At 44.2% G+C, this 19,751-nt stretch overlaps 1 protein-coding gene across 2 annotated transcripts in view; it reads right to left on the bottom strand.

Moving 5' to 3' along the window:
• TMEM9 (transmembrane protein 9) overlaps positions 1 to 19,401 on the bottom strand; it is a 285,457-nt gene extending 266,056 nt beyond the window's left edge. Inside the window, exon 1 of one of the 2 annotated variants that reach the window (XM_086923165.1) lies at positions 19,267 to 19,401. The gene's annotated coding sequence lies outside the window, so the exon portion shown is untranslated. Of the gene's footprint in view, positions 1 to 8,003; positions 8,089 to 19,266 lie in introns of those variants that run through there. The other variant, XM_086923166.1, reaches the window with a different exon arrangement.
• Positions 19,402 to 19,751: the final 350 nt, after the last annotated feature.

Genomic DNA, 19,751 nt, shown 5'->3' with positions numbered 1-19,751 from the left:
ATACCCTTCAATGCTGAAGGAAAAGGGTAATGTTATACTGAAACCAAAAAATAAGAATTTCCCTTAAATGCAGATAGATTCCCCCAAATAATTACCATTGTTCTACCATGGGCTCAATGGCTGGTGGAGGGCAGGCAGACAAAGTAAACAACAGAGTCATGAGACTGGTAAAGAGTCAAATACATAAGAGAGAGAGAGAAATGATGTAATTTAACCCCTTCCATGCTCATGATGAAACGGTTCCGTCATGAGCGTAAGGTGGCCTGTGCTTATGACGGAACCGTTCCGTCATGGTTCCATAGGCCTAATGGAACGTTCAGCACCGGGGCAAAATTTGCGCAGCACAGAAGGGGTTAAGGTAAGAGAAAGGTAAGGACTTCACATTTCATTTAAATTTTCATTCTATTTTCCTTTTGTAGCCCTTTATTCTTTGAGTGTCTTAAGAGTTACTGTTTTGCCTTTCTGAACCCACTTGGGGAATCCTAGCACCATTATGAGGACATGCTGTGTTTATGTATGTACTGCTGTATCATTGCATTTTGCATTGAAATGTACCCTGTGCCACATGCATGCTCTGCTTATCCACATCACAACATGACACTATGTCGATGACATTCTAAACATCTTCCCAATATGTCTCTTATGTTTAGCGGGGATGTGGCACAGGCAGCTATTGGTGCCTTGTAATCATGTATTCATCTATTCAGCATGTGCACTATTGCAGAGAGCAATTCTAATATTGCATTGTTTTAATTTCATTTGTTCCACTGGCACCGTCCACATGCACATCCCACACATTCTGTTCTTGGCAAGACTGTTCTACTCTGTGGTACCTCCCACTTTAAGACCGCAAGATTACACAAAAGGAATCTTCAAGGAAAACAAGGCATATGCAGGACGTACATTCATGCTAAGGTAAAATGAAACATCAAAGTGATGGTAGTCAAAGGTCATCACATGGTGTCAAACCATAATAGTGCCTCTAGCATTACACCAATGGAGTAAAGGTTCCCTAGACCCTGACCTAACTACCTTTGCAGACGTTCCTGCTTTCTTTACTGCAAACAGAACCCAAAATGCCATTTGTCAGGGCATTTTCAAGATGGTGAAAGTCTTCGGCCACCTTAAACTTGTCCTCTGGGGATGTGAGTGGGGAGTGTACTATAGTAATCCTATTGTTCTCCCACATTTAACACTACAATCCAGTTTGAAGCAGACACTGTACCAACAACTAGCCCAGAGACAGAAGTCTTGTAGGACAGAAGACAGGCACTTCAGCAACCAGGCAGAGGATCCATAAGAATTTCCTTGGCATCCTGTTCTCTCAAAAGCATCATATCTGTCCATTCAGGTCAGCCTAATGTTTGCTCCTGGGAGGCATTTCACATCTCATACATACCTATTCAACATGGGGTATAGGCTGGGAGAAGCTGGAGAGCTAGTGCAAATTAGTATACAGGAACTTCAGACAAGGAAAATACAATTTCTAAAGTTACTTTGCTTTAATATATATTAAAATTTAGATTTCTCAATCAAATACGATTTTGAATAACTATGAAAACAGTTGTTTAATTAGCTTTCTCACTGGCCTCTTTCCAGAGTTAACTATTAGAATTTTAATCTGCACTCTGGTTTTCCAAATATAACAGCTAGGCCTGCTACAGGCTTTTTAGGCCTTGTTACAGTAGGCACATGAAACATTAATTTTCAGCATGTCTTATTTGTAAAAGCTATGCACCTTACCTTCTGGGCTACACAGTTTTCAAAGTGGTGACTTATGATTTAAAAAGAAAGTTTTTACCTGGCTAAAAGGGCTATTTTACCAGGTCGCACTGAAGGCTTACAATGCAACCATCAGGCTACACGGTCTAGGTCAGAAGTCATGTTTGCACTGTCACTTTAGTGTATGGCACCATAGGGGCATTTTAATTTCAAGGCCCGATCTGCACTTTTACGCCATATACTTGGGACTTATTTGCAAGTTAACTGTGCCAATTGGGAACAAATCAATTTTAACCATGTTTAAAGGAGGAGCATAGACACTTAACTACTGGTTAGAAGTGATAAAGTGCAGAGTTGTAAAACCATCAAAAATAAGGACCAGCTAAAGGTGAACATTCTGGGGTGGCAATGCAAAATAGGCATTGCTTGCAATCATCATGACAGCCCCTAAAACCGGTATCAATTAAGTGGCAGGGAAATGTAAACTATGTGGCAAGAAAAGGCTAACTATGCAGCATTATGTTGCACATTCTCCAAAAGCATTATTTTTCTCTGTTGGACCTGGAGTTTCTGGTTATAAGAGTATGCACCCTGTACAAGCAGGAACCCCCTCTAGACAGGGTAAGCTAGATACACACAAAAAAGATAACATGTGCTCACCATCGAGAAACAGCCACTACAATGCGGCCGTTTCCACGTATACACTTAACCATACATGCTTTACAACGCCTGCATGGTTACCACATATAGCCTTTACAACGAATTCCTTTACTACGAGATACGTAGTAAAGGCATGTGAGTTAAAGATCAAAATAAACAAGCATTTACAATGCAATGGCCTCTGCATTATTAAAGGTAGAGCTATTGGCATTGCTCATGACATTTAAAAAAAAAATCTTTTTATCATAAATAAATGGCATTGTCATTTACATTGCCAATAGCTTAATCATTAAATAAATGGCATAGTCATTTATTTAACGATTACAATGCCAATAGCTTAATCGCTCGCAAATGCATGACCTATTGCATTTACACCCACACAGAGCCACACACACAAAGCCACCCACACACACATACAGAGCCACCCACACACACATATAGAGCCACAGACACACACACACAGAGCCACACACAGCCCCACACACACAGAGCCCCCCCCACACACACACAGAGCCCTCCCCCACACACACAGAGCCCCCAACCGAGCCCCACACACAGAGCCCCCCACACTGAGCCCCACACACAGAGCCCCCCACACAGAGCCCCCCACACAGAGCCCCCCACACAGAGCTCCCCACACAGAGCTCCCACCACAGAGCCCCCCACACAGAGCTCCCCACACAGAGCATCCCACACAGAGCATCCCACACAGAGCCCCCCCCACACACAGGCCCCCCCACACACACACACAGAGCCCCCCACCCCCACACACACAGAGCCCCCACACACACACACACAGAGCCCACACACACACACACAGAGCCCACACACATACACCCAGAGCCCACACACATACACCCAGAGCCCACACACACCCCCAGAGCCCACACACTCCCCAGAGCCCACACACACACCCAAAGCCCACACACAAACACACACAGCAACACGCACACCCAGAGCCACACACACACCCAGAGCCACACACACACCAAGAGCCACACACACACCCAGAGCCACAAACGCACACGCAGAGCCACACACACACCCAGAACCACACACACACACACCCAGAGCCACACACACACACCCAGAGCCACACACACACACCCAGAGCCACATGCACACACCTAGAGCCACACACACACACACCCAGAGCCACACACACACACACCCAGAGCCACATACACACCCAGAGCCACATACACACACAGTAGAGCAAGCACAGCCAGCTGGTAGGGGAGCACAGAGCCCCCAACAGAGCCCCACACACAGAGCCCCCCACACAGAGCCCCCCACACAGAGCCCCCCACACAGAGCACCCCGCACATAGCCCCCCACACAGAGCCCCCCACACAGAGCCCCCCACACAGCCCCACAAACACAGAGCCCCCCACACACACATACACACAGAGCCCCCACACTCACACAGAGCCCCCACACACACACACACAGAGCCCACACACACACCCAGAGCCCACACACACCCCCAGACCCCACACACTCCCCCAGATCCCACACACACACCTAAAGCCCACACACAAACACACACAGCGACACGCACACCCAGAGCGACACGCACACCCAGAGCCACACACACACCCAGAGCCACACACACACCCAGAGCCACACACACACACGCAGAGCCACACACACACCCAGAACCACACACACACCCAGAACCACACACACACACACCCAGAGCCACACACACACACCCAGAGCCACACACACACACCCAGAGCCACACACACACCCAGAACCACACACACACACCCATAACCACACACACACACAGAGCCACACACACACACCCAGAGCCCCACACACACACCCAGAGCCACATACACACACCCAGAGCCACACACACACACCCAGAGCCACACACACACACCCAGAGCCACATACACACACCCAGAGCCACACACACACACAGTAGAGCAAGCACAGCCAGGAGGTAGGGGAGCAAGCACAGCGAGGGGGTGGGGGAGCAAGCACAGTGAGGGGGCAGGGGAGCAAGCACAGCGAGGGGGCAGGGGAGCGAGCACAGCCAGGGGCAGGGGAGCAAGCACAGCCAGGGGGCAGGGGAGCAAGCACAGCCAGGGGGCAGGGGAGCAAGCACAGCCAGGGGGCAGGGGAGCAAGCACAGCCAGGGGGCAGGGGAGCAAGCACAGCCAGGGGGCAGGAGAGCAAGCACAGTCAAGGGGCAGGGAAGCAAGCACAGCCAGGGAAGCAAGCACAGCCAGAAGCAAGGAGAGCAAGCACAGCCAGGGGGCAGGAGAGTAAGAACAGCCAGGGGGCAGGAGAGCAAGCACAGCCAGGGGGCAGGAGAGCAAGCACAGCCAGGGGGCAGCAGCAAATAGTGTATATGAGTAGTCAAGTATAGCTGAAGGTACTTTGAGAAAACAAGTCAATGAACACACTCAGCTGACAAGAGGTGGGATAATGTTGTGCAATACTACAAACTAAATTAACAATCGTTATAAAGCACATTTTCTTTTAGACTGGTTGTTCAAATCAAATAGTGTATTGCACAGTAACTTTGCACATGAAATAATTATCAGAAAATCAAATTGGTTGTTACGGAGCTCAACAGGGTGCCTCCATAGGGGTTTCATGTATCAGTTTAAGAAATACGATCTTCTTAACGAGGGTTCGGACATGAGCAGAAAAAGACTGCAAATTATTTCAAGGGACCTAAATTGGATGCATATTTCACAGGAGATCAGCATTTTAGTCTGAATAGGCTTTAGGTTCAATAATAAATTGTGCACGCTTCTCTCCGTCCAAAAACAGCAAATGTTTCCTTAAAAGCAACAGTATACCACATGTGCTTAAAATGCATTAATAAGACACCAGACTGATTCGGTAAACTTACGAAACATGTGCACCATTTTTGTTTGTATAAAGTTCAACAAGAAGCACGTCTACATAACTACTCATAAAAATAACTGTGCTGATGGCGGACAAACATCGCTCTTAGTTTCCTCGTGTGCATGCAAGCTGCAACACCAACCCCCAGCCAAAGTTTAAAGTAACCATCGCAAAGCGAGAATGCATCAGTAGGTACGATGAATTCGAACAAAACTCTTTATATACACTACGGCACAATAACACAACTTTTGCGAATCTTTCCATTTGCAAAAGTACAAAAAACGGCATTTTCGGAAAAACACAAATTTTAAAGCACTGCCTTGGGGAGAAAAAAAACAGACAAACAGCATCTATGAAGCGTGTACAGAGGCGCTAACATTTTTATTTGTAAAGCTGCCCATTAGAAATCGCTTCATACCTGGGAAATGTTTCCCTAAATCCATGCTACCTCCAATTCCGTAGGAACCTAAAAACATGGTTGTTCAACCAATAATCCTCCTTTAGGCCCTTCTGTCCCCCTACTGTATTCTCGCTTAAAGTGTCTTTAGCGCCAGGAAACCTCCGGGTAGCTGCGCGCTCTAAAAAAATAAAATAAATATAATAATAATATTTGCGGTGATGTGTATATTAAAAGAGGGAACTCCTCCCGTGGAGCTCCGCTTCCCTCACAAGCCCGCAGCGATTACCGTCTTGGAGCTGGAGACGACAACAAAGGCCACGCTACCGGCGCAGGCCCGGCGCCTCGACCAATCAGCGAGGGCCTATTTGCATTGGCTTCTGGGAGGAGGGGGAGGGGAGGCGGCTCCTAAACTGATTTGCATATTGTCTGCGGGCTGTATTGAGAGTGATCATCAGTCACCTGCTCAGGCTCCCTTCCGCACTAGCCGGGAGAGGCAGAGCAAAGGTTGCACTGGGTCACAGGATCTGGGAAGAAACTAAAAGGCGCACGCCGTCAAGCTGCCAAGCCCGCTGCATCTGTACATGCAGCCGTTCCCCGCGAACCCACGTGTGAGGTACACTAATACACTTTAATAGTCTCGGGAGAACTTGTTAAAATTTATAATTTGGCGCGACAAAAGTAGAAAAAAAAAAGACACCGCATTTCTGCTTGCAATTACTGCTTTAGTTAAAAGAGACTTTTAAAGGGGGTTATTATTTTTTAATTTTTCCAGACACTACTTAGCATCACAATAGTTGTGGTACACATGGATAAACGGCTTGTGTTTTATAAGACTTAAACAGTAAGAGCAAATAACTACCTAATACATTTGTTAAATTCCGGTTGAACATATTTCTTTCTTGAAAATTCTGAAAATCCGTGACCAATAAAACGCTGGCGGATAAAGCTTTAAAAATATCGTACACATTGCAGACAGCCCGGTGAATTAACTAATTCCCGCAAGCTACCTATTTATTTTATGTCTGATGACTAACGCCCAGAGAAATGTATGTGCCGGCCCAAGACCTATGTATTTTTTATCCGAGGCAAGGCCTGCGTTTTAAATGAACGTTATTGTGGCTTTTGGAAACAGGATGTATTAGTTGAGCGGGTATTATTATTAAGAGAGATGTCGGCAAATCAGAGACGCTAATAAATTAGCATCATGAAGTTGTGACTTTTTAAATGTACTTTCTCCGGACAATACTGAACCGCATTGTTTTAAGTTGACACTAACTAGAACAATAAACTACAACAAATGTCTGTTTAAATTAACCAAATGAACATTTGTTTCAGGTAAATGCTATCTTTCTGGCTAACGCGCTAAATAACAATTAGTGGCAGGAACATACCGCAGGCGCTTGAAAACAGAAACGTGGAAAATGCCGACAATCTAGTGAAACAAGCCCCGTACACACCGCATTTCCTCACCAGTGCCATTTCCTCGGGTGATTTTTGAGAAATTCAGTGCACGATTACTAAATGTAGCCAGTTGCACCTTGACCTTTAAACATGGAATGATACTAAATTGTGACTGCGTCTTTTTGACGAGGAAGGTATCATTGTATTCACACATAAGGAACGCAAGGGTCGGATTTATAAATGTTTTACGCCGAGCGCTAAATTTGTTTCAAACACACACTGAGCCCAGACACTGTAGAGTGATAACCGCCCCCATAACACTGGCAGGGATAAAGCTTTTAAGAGAATGGCAGAATAGCTCAAAGATCAAAACGAACAGCATATTTGCGGCAACTCAAGCGGCTAGAAAAGACAATGACGCACCAACTTTAATTAGCCGCACATCTGGTCGCAGATGTTTGTTCGGTCATAGAATAATATAGCCGACACTGCTCCCAAAAACAACAAGCCATTTTAGCGCACAACACAGAAAACAAGAAAAAAGGCACACAAAAAATGGCGGCCGCAAACATCCGAAAATTTCGGATTCGGGGGGAGTGTTTTTGGCGTTCTGAGTGACGGGTGACGTCACAGTCGAAAGAACGCAAAAAAACACGCCTCCAAATCCGAAAGAGACGGGCTTCATTGGAGTGACGCCCCCCCCTCCTCCAATGGCTGGCCTCCGTTTAGGAAGCCAGCCAATGGAGGAGAAAAGCAGAGAGAGGCGGGTTCAAGACCCCATACTCCAAAACATTAAATCTCCTCCCGGAGACTGGGCAAGCGCAGCCTTCGGTCCTCGACCTAAAAAGGGTGCTTGGGAGGTCTCCCCAACCCCCCCAAAAATGCATGCGTTTCAAAAAGGGGGTTTGGGGGGTCTCCCCCCCCCAAAAAAAGAAAAGAAAACTCTTACCTGGAAAACGCTCTTCTGTGCTTCTTGTCCTTCGTGCGATGAGCCTTCATAACGACGTTAATACGTACGTGCGTCTACGTACTGCATTTTCCAAAATATAGAAAAAAGGACCACTTAACACAGTGTTAGAAAAAGGAGAATTCCGTCCATAGAAAGCTATGAAAAACTGTGAGTATATTTTTTAAATTATACTATTTTTTTATGTTAGGGTTTTAAAAAATATAGATTTATAGTTTTAATCTAAATATTCAGCCCTGCAGGTGGTAAGGGGGTAGTTGGATTGGGGGCTAGGGGCGGAGGGTCGCACAGGGGTACAGGGAAGTGGTATTATAAAAAAGGAGAGCGAAAGGGAATATTTAAGGAATTGGGGCAGGGATCGGAGAAAACCTTTACCATGAATATACCATTATCATGCATGGCTACACAACGAAAATCGTTGTATAGGTATGCGGGGAAAAGGCTTTTTGGTGATAAATGATATGCGTGGTAATGGCATTAGTGTTGTAACGCATGCGTAGAAAAGGCATGCGTTGCAACGGAATGCGTTGTAACGTCATACAACCCTCACCATCTACTAGATTGACACAGAGCAGTCAGGCTTATCAAAATAGGCAATGTGTCAAGTATTTGTGCAACACACAATGAAAACACCACAAAGTACTCCACATATGGTTAGATTATATTTATATAAGTAAAACAAGACCAAAATGAAAAAAATCTAATAAGTAGAACCATTGTATGAGTTTTTAAAGAATAAATCAAAATGTAGAGCTTAGAAGCAAATAGCGCTTAGGGGTTACTTGAGGTCGCGCTGGACCAGGGTACATCCAAAGTTCAGCCTGACTGCAATGTAGGGCAGACCGTCTACAGGACTCACGCAGGTCCTGCTTAAAAAAATACCTTGGATGGAGGAAGCATCAACATCGAAGACCATATGCGTCTGTTCCAATACGTGCAGGCAATGAAGGCTTAGTCAACAAGCTGCGCAGTCCGTCAAAGCAATGTCGATTAGCTCCTGCATCGGTGACGAAGGGCAATGCATCCGTTCGGATCGGAGCAAAGTTATCACTACATCGATTGTGATGGTGCTGCACTTTATAGAGCCAACAATTGGATTTGCACCACTTGACAGGGAAGGACTCACAGGTGGTACAGTCATAGTGCTGTTGCAGGGTTGAAGAAGTCTTTGATGGCCCTGAAACTTCAGAACAGAGGGTTAGCCAGCAAGCCCTTGGAGTCACTCTGGGTTCAAGTGAGATGGGTCCAGTCCTTGTCCTCAGCAGGGCAAGAATCAGTAGGCAGAACTGCAGCACAGCAAAGCATTTCATCCAGAGCAGGAGTAAATGGCATAGTTTTTCATAGGTCCAGTAGTGTACTAGGGTAAGAGCCCCAGTACGTTCAATTAGTAGTGCCTTTGAAGTAGGGGTGACTTCAAAGAAGGGTCTTTGAAGTGAACACAGGTCCTTAATTCCCAGTCCTGGAACCAGACTATCAGTAGGGGTTAATCAGACCTTTGTGTGGGAAACGTGACACTGCCTATTCGGGAGTCATCTCACCCACTCACTTCTTGCCCAGGAAGAGCTATCAGAATGCAGATGAGTTCTCTGTCACATCCACTCTTTGTGAGTGTGTGGTTGTCTAGAGGGAATGCACAAAGTGCAGCTATCACCCACAACAGACGAGTATTGGAGAAAGGCTGCAGTAACACAGAGCATAAAACAAGCAGAGAAATGCCCAATTTCTAAAAGTAGAAAACACAGCAAGATGATGGACGGAGTGCAGAAACTTTTCAACCACTCATCCCCAGTCACAGATCTGGGTTTAATCCATCATTCTTTTGCTCACTATGTCACCCCAGTTTGTACCCAGCCAAATTCAAATCAGTCTTGACCCTGTTCCTCATGGTAACAGTCCAGCCTGAACTGCCTGGCTAGCTTGAATACAATGGCACAACGAACAAGGGACCCACGTCTGTGCATACCCTTAGCCATTTAAGGGAAACCCAGTTTGGACCCAGACATATGCAAATCAGTCTTCACCCTGTTCCTCATGGTAACAGTCAAACTCAAACTGCCAGGCCAGGTCCTCCCTGGACCGGAAACAAGCATCCTGGAGCCGGTTACTGGGTATTACCCCTTATCAGCCAGCCAAGCTGTCATGATGATGGATTTAACTCAGATCAGTTGACTGAGGGTGAGTGCTTGCAATGTTCAACACTCCCTCCATCATCCCCTTTGGTTTTGCTTTGTTCCCCCTAAGTTGGCAGGGTATGCCCAGACGTGGGTCCCTTGCTCACTTTGCCACTGGATTCAAGCTAGCCTGCTGATGATGGCTGCTTAGCCAGAAACCGGTCCCAGGATGCTTGTTTCCGGTCCAGGGAAGACGTGGCTTGGCATTTCGGGCTGGACTGTTCCCATGAGGCACAGGGTCAGACTGATTTGCATATGGCCATGTCTGAACTGGGGTGGCGGAGTGAGCTAAAGAATGATGATGGATTTAACCCAGATCAGTTGACTGGGGGGGGGAGTGCTTGCAATGTTCAACACTCCTTTGGTTTTGCTTAACTTGAATCCAGTGGCACAGCGAGAGGACCCACATCTGGGCATAGCCGTGGCTACTTAGGGCGAACATAGCAAACACAGCAAGATGATGGAAGGAGTGCTGAAATCTATCAACCACTCATCCTCAGTCACAGATATTGGTTCAAGCCATCATTATTTTGCTCACTAGGCCACCCGCAGCACAATTTTGAAAACTGGCATTTCTAAAATAGTAATGTTAAATCCAACTTTACCATTAGAAATGATTTATCATTAGTCCGTTAGAGGCCAAGGTCTTCATGGGGGACTTAGGAGATAAAAAGATATCTCGCATCTATCAGACACTAGTCACACATTGCTCCACAACACTACAGAAGCTCCGAGAGTCATGGGAGAGGGATGTGGGGGAACTGGAGGAGGAGGACTGGCGGGAGGCATTAGGGGCTCCTAGAAGCGCAGCCATAGCGTTGCGTCTGCGGCTTATCCAATTCAAATACTTGCACAGGGTCTACTATACTAGGGAGAGATTGTGGCGAGCAGGCCTCATTGCATCCCCAAATTGTCTTAGGTGTGAGAGGGAGGTGGGGACGTTAATCCACAGTGTGGAGTTGTAGCTCACTGGCTAAATTCTGGAAAGGGGTGTGGGATTGTTTGACCGAGGTCTTGGGGTGGGAACTCCCACGCACATAGCGCTTAGGTCTGCTGCACCCGATGGACGGGGTGGGGGGGAATAGATATAAGAGGCATCTATGGTTATTGGGCCTGACCATCGCCAAAAGAGACGTAGCTAAAGCATGGAAAGACCCCCGAGCTCCTTCAGTTCCGGTGTGGAAGAAGGGGTTAGATTTTTGTATGGGGCTGGAGCAGCCAATCTTTGTGGCCTGCGGCTGCCCGCGTAAGCATTACAGGATATGGAAGAGATGGGCTGATCATCGGGGGCTCTGGCTGGAGCCTCCGGTGGAGCGGGAGGCTACTCTGGAGATTGTATAAAGAGCCACAATGGAAGGTGTAGGTTTATTCTAGATCAAGTACTGATTTGCAGGATAGGGGAGACGGTGTCGTGTGACCGGGTGGGGCAGGATCCGGGGGGGGGGGTCGGGGGGGAGTTGGGGCGGTTCGGGTGGGGGGGGCTAGCATTGTTCAGTTTGATACTATTGCAGGATACAGAATGATGTCACGATTGCTAATTCATTGATGATATGTATATGATTGGCAGTTAACTCTGGAGTGTGGGGTGCTGCGCTATGTGTGCAATCTATCAAATAATATCTGTTTTAAAAAATTATGATTTATCATTACCATTGCAAAGACAAAACATGAAGCAGCTACTCCTTTCTGATCAGGAATTATAGCTTTAAAGTGTTTTAAGGATTTCCCAATGCTATCCTATGAGTGGAGTAAACCTCAAAGTAATGAAAAACATGAATTTGGGTATTTGCCACTACCAGGACATTCAATACTTAAAAGGTACATGTCCTACTTTTTACTTGCATAGCACCTGCCCTATTGGCTACTAAGGGTCTACCTTTGGGCTGACTAGTGTATAATAAAAGGGGAGTAAAGGTTTGGCAAGTAGTTTTTAAATGCTGAGTCAAACTGATAGTAAACTGCACACACAGGCCTTGCAATGGTAGCCTGGGTCAGGTTTGAAAGGCTACTTACTGTGTGGGTGGCAGAATCAGTGTTGCAAGCCCACTAGTAGCATTTAGGTTACAGGCCCTGGGTATATGGTATTCCACTTTACAGGGGACTTACAAGTAAACTAAATATGCCAATAGCATATGCACGAATGTTACCAAGTCTAGGGGAGAAGCACATGGACTTTGGCACTGGTCAGCAGTGGTAAAGTGCGCAGAGTCCTATGGGCAACAACAAGAGATGGTAAGCAGGTAAAAAGTTTGGGGAGGGATCACTTTAAGGATGACAGGTCTAACACGTTCCATTTGAGTTACAAATAATGTTTTGTTGTTGACTGCTGCAAATTATGTGTAAAGTGTGGTAAATCCATATTTATACAGTAAATATGACAGCCATTGAATTTGTTTTATAATATTCGTGAACAAGAATTTTTAATTCTGTTGAGGCCACGGAGAGGAAGATTATGCATTTTCACATTTTCTTTATTTAACAGTAACCATGTCAATAAGAAAAGTAATCATAGAGATGAGTAAGAAAAAAACCCTAATCTCAAAAAGACACACTTCTTAGTAGAACATCCAATAACCAATCAACAGTCATACCAGTCTATAAAAACGTTGAACATCAATTACTTTGCCTCTTCATCTGCAAGGAAATTCCTTCTTGGACAGTGAAAGACCTCGATTCATTGCTGCTTTTGATCTGAAACTGGGGAAAAACAAGGACCTAAACGTCTGTATTGTAACCTAGGTGGGTCCAAAATTGTAGAAAGCAGGTATGAGCAACATTATCAGCAAGACAAAGAGGACAATAAATGTTCGGGTGCACAAATGCTGGGTGGAATAATCTTCGCCTCTGTGTCCGTAATCGAACTGAAAGTTCTTGATCACGAATGCTATAAAGTGTTTGCCATCGCCTCCAGAGGATTGGCCCAGAAGGAGGGATGCAGGTGGGGCGAGTGAAAAGGCAAGCCAATGAGCGCGCTCAGAAGCGATGATGGAACCTAGGCTGTGATACAAGGAGGAATGGTAAAAGAACGTGAGAAGCCACTTTCCTCCACATGAACAGCCAGGAGATCGGGTGCAACACAAGCACCCTGCACATCGCTCATGTCCATCACTGAGTCAGAAAGCCCTAAAATGGCGGGGTGTGGGTGAGAGGTGGTCTGGCTAGCCTGCTGTATAACGCTGATAGTATTAGGACAAAAGACACAAAAATTATTTGTTGGAATGTGGCGGGGCTGAAGTCTAAGGAGAAAGACCCGGGTTGGACAGATTTTATCAATGCCCCTGATATCCTATGTTTTCAGGAGACGTGGAGTACGACTGAAGTTAATTATGATGGATTTGTCTCCTACAACTTGCTAGCAATGGGTGGGGGACCAGGTAGACCCAAAGGGGGTCTCCTTACACTTGTAACTATCTCACGCCCTATCCTGGTTAAAAAGTATACATCTGTAAATGATCTTGTACAGATCCTATGGCTATTAGAGGGTAAAGAGCGTAATATTCTGTTGATCAATTATTACAACAATGTTTTTGATGGAACTAGGACTAAATTAGTGATAGATTTGGCCACAACTATTGACAATCTGTGCCAGGAAGCCAATGTTGTATTTGATTTTATCTGGGTTGGTGATTTTAATATTGGACTGTGCGAAATGTCAGCACAGAAGGTATGTGGGGTTACCAATAATGCGGGGTTTGATATTCTGCATTTTGGACACCGTGGTTATGGCGAAGAACTGCGTAAGCTTATGGGCTGCTATGGTTTGGAAATAATGGAGTGCTGTAAAGACGATAATGGACTGGCAATTCCTACTTTCAAAAACTGGCATGCAACTTCTGTCATTGACCATGTGATCGTGTCATCAAATATAATCCCTTATTGTGCCCCCCCGCAAATAGAAGCCACTATATTAAGCGATCATAATCGAATTATTTTGAATACCAGTTTTTGGGAAGGTAGTTCGGTTGCTGTAGTGATGTGGAACCACATAGGAACAATGGGGTTAGGCTAAGGTGGGCAGGGGGAAAGGCTGACGAACTATCTAGTTCTATAATCAAGGAGAGCCTGCCGAGTATTATTTTTATTTTAGAAAATAGATTTGGCCTTGAAAGAGTACCACTACTTTTTAACGTAATCAACAAAGCGATTGATGCCAAATTTACTGGACGTAATAACAGACGATGTTCGAGTGGACCGGGTTGGTTCAACCATCAATGCACTGCCGCATTAGCTAAACTCAAGCAGGCATTAGGAGACAAGCCTAGGGACAAAAATGTAATAATTAATTTGAGAATGGAGTATAAGCGTGAGCTCAAATTGAGGAAGTGTGAATTACAGCAATTGGCTTGGGAATCTTTGAATCAAGCGGCAGAACTCTCAAACTGTACCCTATTTTGGGCCACTGTTAATTACCCCTTCTTAAAAGAAGACAAAACTCCAAGTTAACATCTAATGTATTGAGTGAAGGGTGGATTGCCCATTTCTCTTATATTTTTGATACCAATAGACCCCTAGTGAACGATCAGAATCAGTGGGCAGTCTTGCCGCTTGACATTTCAGTCCAGGAGGTTGAATGTGGAATACGTAACAGTAAAGGAGGGAAAGCCCAGGGCCCTGATGGAGTCCCTATAGATGTTTATAAGGCAGCACCAGAAGTATGGGGACCTCTTCTTACTACTGTTTTAAAGCAGCTGTGTGCACTGAGCCCCCTGCAACCTGGGGTGAATCAATTATAGTACCAATTTATAAAAAGGGTACGAGGTCTGACGCAAAGAATTACCGCCCAATCTCTCTCCTTGACTCATCTGTCAAGGTGGTGAGTAGAGTCATGCTCGTAAGATTGGAGGACTGGGTTGAGCAGAATGGAATACTAGCTGATAGTCAGTTTGGTTTCAGAAAGGGTCGCGGTACGCTCGATCAATGTGTCAATCTTGATCTATTGATCGGGAAGTACATCGATGCCAAACCAGGCTCAATGTATCTCTGCTTTGCAGACCTGAGTAGTGCTTTCGATATGGTGGACCATGCACTACTGTGGCCTACGCTGCTGAAACTAGGCGCTCCCGAAGGTATCATCTTTTTCCTGGCCAGGTTATACGAGAAGCTGAAAACCAGTGTGCGCTTTGGTACTAGAGGAGAATGCACCCAAAAATTTAGTGTCAGAAGAGGAATTAGACAGGGCTGTGTTTTGGCTCCCCTTTTATTTATTTTATTTATTAATGAAATTGATGTCATTTTAAAAAAAGTTAATGCTGATGCCCCTCAGATCAATGGTGTACCTGTGCCGGTGCTTTTATACGCCGATGACGCTGTTTTATTATCAAGAACCCTGGTAGGACTACAGCGATTAATGGACTGTTTTTCTTCCTTCATTAAAGATAGAAAGCTGGTAATCAATAAAGGGAAGACGTACACAATGACCTGTGGAGCTAAAGCTAGAGTTTTAAAGACATTTTTTATAGATAGAGAGAAGGTGCAACAGGTGGAAAAAATGTGTTACCTAGGTATTACTTTTTCTAACGACAGGAAATGGAAAAATGAATTTACTAATATCCGAAACAAAATGGCAAAAAATGCCCACGGTATTTACAGATTTGCCACTGAGATAGGGGATCGTCGTTCAAGGGATATGTTAAAAATTTACCAGGCTAGATGTGCTACAATAGCTCTATATGGGGCAGGAGTTTGGGGTCACAGTAGCGCCTCAGATTTACAACTGGAGGAAAATCTATTTTTAAAAAGGCTCCTCTGTTTGCCCAAGTCAGCCTCGACTGAGTTAATTCATCGAGAGCTTGCAGTCAATCACTTAACTGATCTATTAGGCCTTAGGCTTTTGATGACTTGGCGGTCCATTTGGCTAGAGGATGACAAGCAATTTAATAGATCTATCGTTGAGGATTGTTTACGCCTGGATAATTATCAAAACATTCCCTGGCTAAAATATGTTGTTGGCTGTTTTTCGGCCATTTTTAACCTCAATCTTTTAGATGATCCCGGTGCTGCATCTATGATCTCTAAATCTGAAATGAAAACTATCTTCCTGACATTTATGGGGAAAAAGCGGGCAATTGCAGCCGGATCTTTGTCTGCCGTTATTTTCTATAACAAATATACCACTGTTATAGGTTTTCCTTTGTATTTAACCATGGTGACTAGGAATTCCCACAAATTTGTATTAACCAGGCTCCGATTCGGAATGGCTCACTGTTTGGTGGCCCATCCTAATATTAGAACATTGGAATGTTGGGAGCTCCATTGAAAACAATGGAGTGCTCCGGGCTTATAATGGCTGGTATAAGCCTGGATGCTCCAACATTCCAATGTTTCTTTGTTCACAGCTCTGGCTGTGAACAAAGGCTTCAGGGAACCTGAGGAGATTCCAATCCCCTCACGCTCCCAAAAGGCTTTGTTTTTTTTGTTAGAGCATTCTGTCCTCTAGTGACAGAATGTTCTAATAGCCTTATAGCCCTTCGTAGATGGGCTATACCGCTATTAAAGTCCCTCTCCCTTGTTAAAGGCCCTCGCCTTTGGCTCGGGGCCTTTAACGCTGGTGAGGGCCTTTAATAGCCGGTATAGCCCTCTACGGCGGGCTATAAGGCTATATTAAGAACCATCCGACTGGGCCCTGTATGTGTGATAATGTATCCACCCAAAGCACTGTACATTTTCTGTTGTTCTGCAAACTGTACACTCACTTTCGTATTGCTTTCCTGAAACCTATGTTTATTAAGTACGGAGTACGAACAGTTGCACATGCTATGAACTTAATTTTTAATTTGGAATCAGCTGACATCTGTTTTTATACTGCAACATTTTTAACTCAGTGCATCAATGCTAGAAAAAGCATGATTTTTTAGAAATATAATAGTTTTTCTGGTTAATTGATTAGATATGCCTTTTTAGCATAAATAACTACACCTTACCTGATGTGATGATTATGAATTATGTATTAACTGTATTTATTACTTTATTTTTATCATGTTGTTTTTGTATGTGCTTTTATGTTCATCTATTTGAACCGAATAAAGCTTCATGAAATGAAATAATTCACAATAATAAAACTCTTTAGATAGGTGTAAAAGAATAATTGAGAAATACACTTAACATGGCCGCAGAGAAGCAAGGAAGAAGCAGTTAATGTGCAACCTGTTTATAGGCTGACATGAGCGTTGATGGGATACTGGACACTCCATTATTTATGACTAAGGCTCTCTGTTTTCTGTTTTTACTGATTTTTACAGACACAGACAGAACATTTTTTTTCTTTTCTGTATTTGTTTTTAAAGGTGGATAAGAACGGAAATTAGGTTGCTTTTGAGTGATTCTAAATGCTGTCAGTCATGACTGCCAGGCCAATTGCTGTGCAGATTGACAGGCAAGGGGATTAAAAAAATAAGGGATTTTAGTAAAGAGCCTTAAACAACAGTAGATTTGCACAACCTTGATACTGTTTTCTTACAAGTGCATATTTTACCATCTGAGTGTGTATATAGATCATTGAAACCTGTCAGGCGTTCAGACACGGGTGCACATTAACTGGTTATATAAATGCATAAATATACACATTTCAGCTTTATTTTTTCACAAAACCTAAAATAACTATGGATAGAGGTAAAATTTGCAAAAAATAAATATGGATAAATACAGACGTAAATGACAAAAATATAAATACCATAAAACCGGGAGCCCTAATTATGGATTGTTGGATTTGTATTTTTCTCTTACTCATTTCAATGGTTACTGGATTTATTGATATGGCTGCTGTCAAATAAAGCAAAGAGGAGAATGTATAATCGGAAGCTTCTGGTCCAGACACGGAATCACATCATCAGTAGCCACTGTTAGCTGCATCTTTAAGACAACAGCTTTAGCAATCTACGCATTCTAAAGTGAGAATGTGTCTTATTTAAAAATACAATAGGCATTTTTTTCTAAACGTCTAAACTGTTACTACATAATTAAGCACTGTTTCCACTCCCTTGAAGTGTCGTTATTCGGAAGGCATCTTGATGCCATGCTGGCATGTTTTTTTTACTTTGCTAGCATTTGCATAGCACACTTCGGTCATCTACGCGCAGCACTTTATGACTAATAGGTGCTGTAAAATAAATTCACTTAAACGTTCTCCTATAAACAAGCCAGATATTTCCATTAAGGTGATGCACAATGCAGGACACGTTCCCATACAGGTACTGTGCTCCATGAGTAGGTTGTACAATCTGCAAGCCAATTTACCTCCTGGTGGCATATACCCCATGTATGGATTCCTACATGTGTTATAAGTTTTCTTGGATGTGATGCAAATATTAGCCAATGCACATGTCACGGAAGCTGATGTAAATTTCCTTGAAAGTAAGACACTCGCATGCAGACTTCCCAACAAGTGGTGGGTGCACTTTACAATGCACATTTCACAAACATGCCAACAGACCCGATTCGGGCGGGAGGCTCACGATTTTTTAGGCCCAAAGGGGCTTTATTTTAGCTGTCTCCCGCAAAAAATTGCCCGTTTATCCATAGAAGTCAATGGGAAAAATGCATTCCCACTTTTTTTTTTCAAATCTCTGACTGTCCGGTTCTGAAATATTGTAATATATGACTTCCCTACAAGTAATGCATTCCTGATCTACATCTGCCTTCGAGTGATAGACCCTCGTACACATTCCCTGAAGGCAATGAACTCCATGTGCCATTTTTTCAGGCAAGTGCTGACTTTTCAGTATTTCTTTACTGGCGATCACCCACCTCCCCTGCAGACCATTTTCTGCTTTAGTTGCGATTTTCCAGTGTATTTCTCTGCAGTCGATCTGCTCTCTGACACTAGGTTCATTCAAGTAATATTTGCACACACGTGTATGCAGACGCAGCCCCCGTACTCAGTGTGCATACACATATTGCTGCTTCTCTGCACAAGCGCATCTCCAAAGCAATACGCGATTTCCCTGCAATTTACTGCACTCTTCTTATATTTTACTGAAACTGTAGCAGGAACCCTCAACCCACCAGCCCAAAAAACCTCAATAAGGATAGCGGGACACAGCGCCCATAGCATAGCGCCACACTTGCAGTAAAAGCACCTGCTGCGTGTATCTTCCACCATCCAGATTCGCCAGTTCAAGCGTCGAAACAGACGAGGGACAACACGGGAGTCACAAGAAAACCACCATACCAGTAAGAAATAAGCGTAAGCTCAAAGCCGTCTACTAAGAAATAGAAAACGAACGCTGCTCGAAAGAGAGAAAGGACTCCAGGGACGATTTGAAACTAAAAACGGACTAGAACAATTCTGAAATTGAGGAAGGCGGTCAGGCTAATCGATAACGAAGGTTTATTAAATTTGAGATTTGAGTCTTGTCCGTCTCAGATTGGTAATTTCATTTTATTAGGAAGCTTGTGACGAATGCAACCGTCAGCCTTAATTTCCATTGGCGATAAAAAATGCAAATGTTGTGTGTTTCTAGATCGGTCTTCTAATTATTACTGCTTTAATTTTTCCACAGTTCAAACTTATGTAGCAAAAACATAGCAACGTGATTGAACGATGCTCTTATATTTCCCAGGT

Source organism: Lissotriton vulgaris, chromosome 5 (genome assembly GCF_964263255.1).
Source record: "Lissotriton vulgaris chromosome 5, aLisVul1.2, whole genome shotgun sequence".
NCBI lineage: Eukaryota > Metazoa > Chordata > Amphibia > Caudata > Salamandridae > Lissotriton > Lissotriton vulgaris.
Note: the sequence above shows the minus strand (reverse complement) of the source record. Positions and strands in the feature narration are given on the sequence as shown.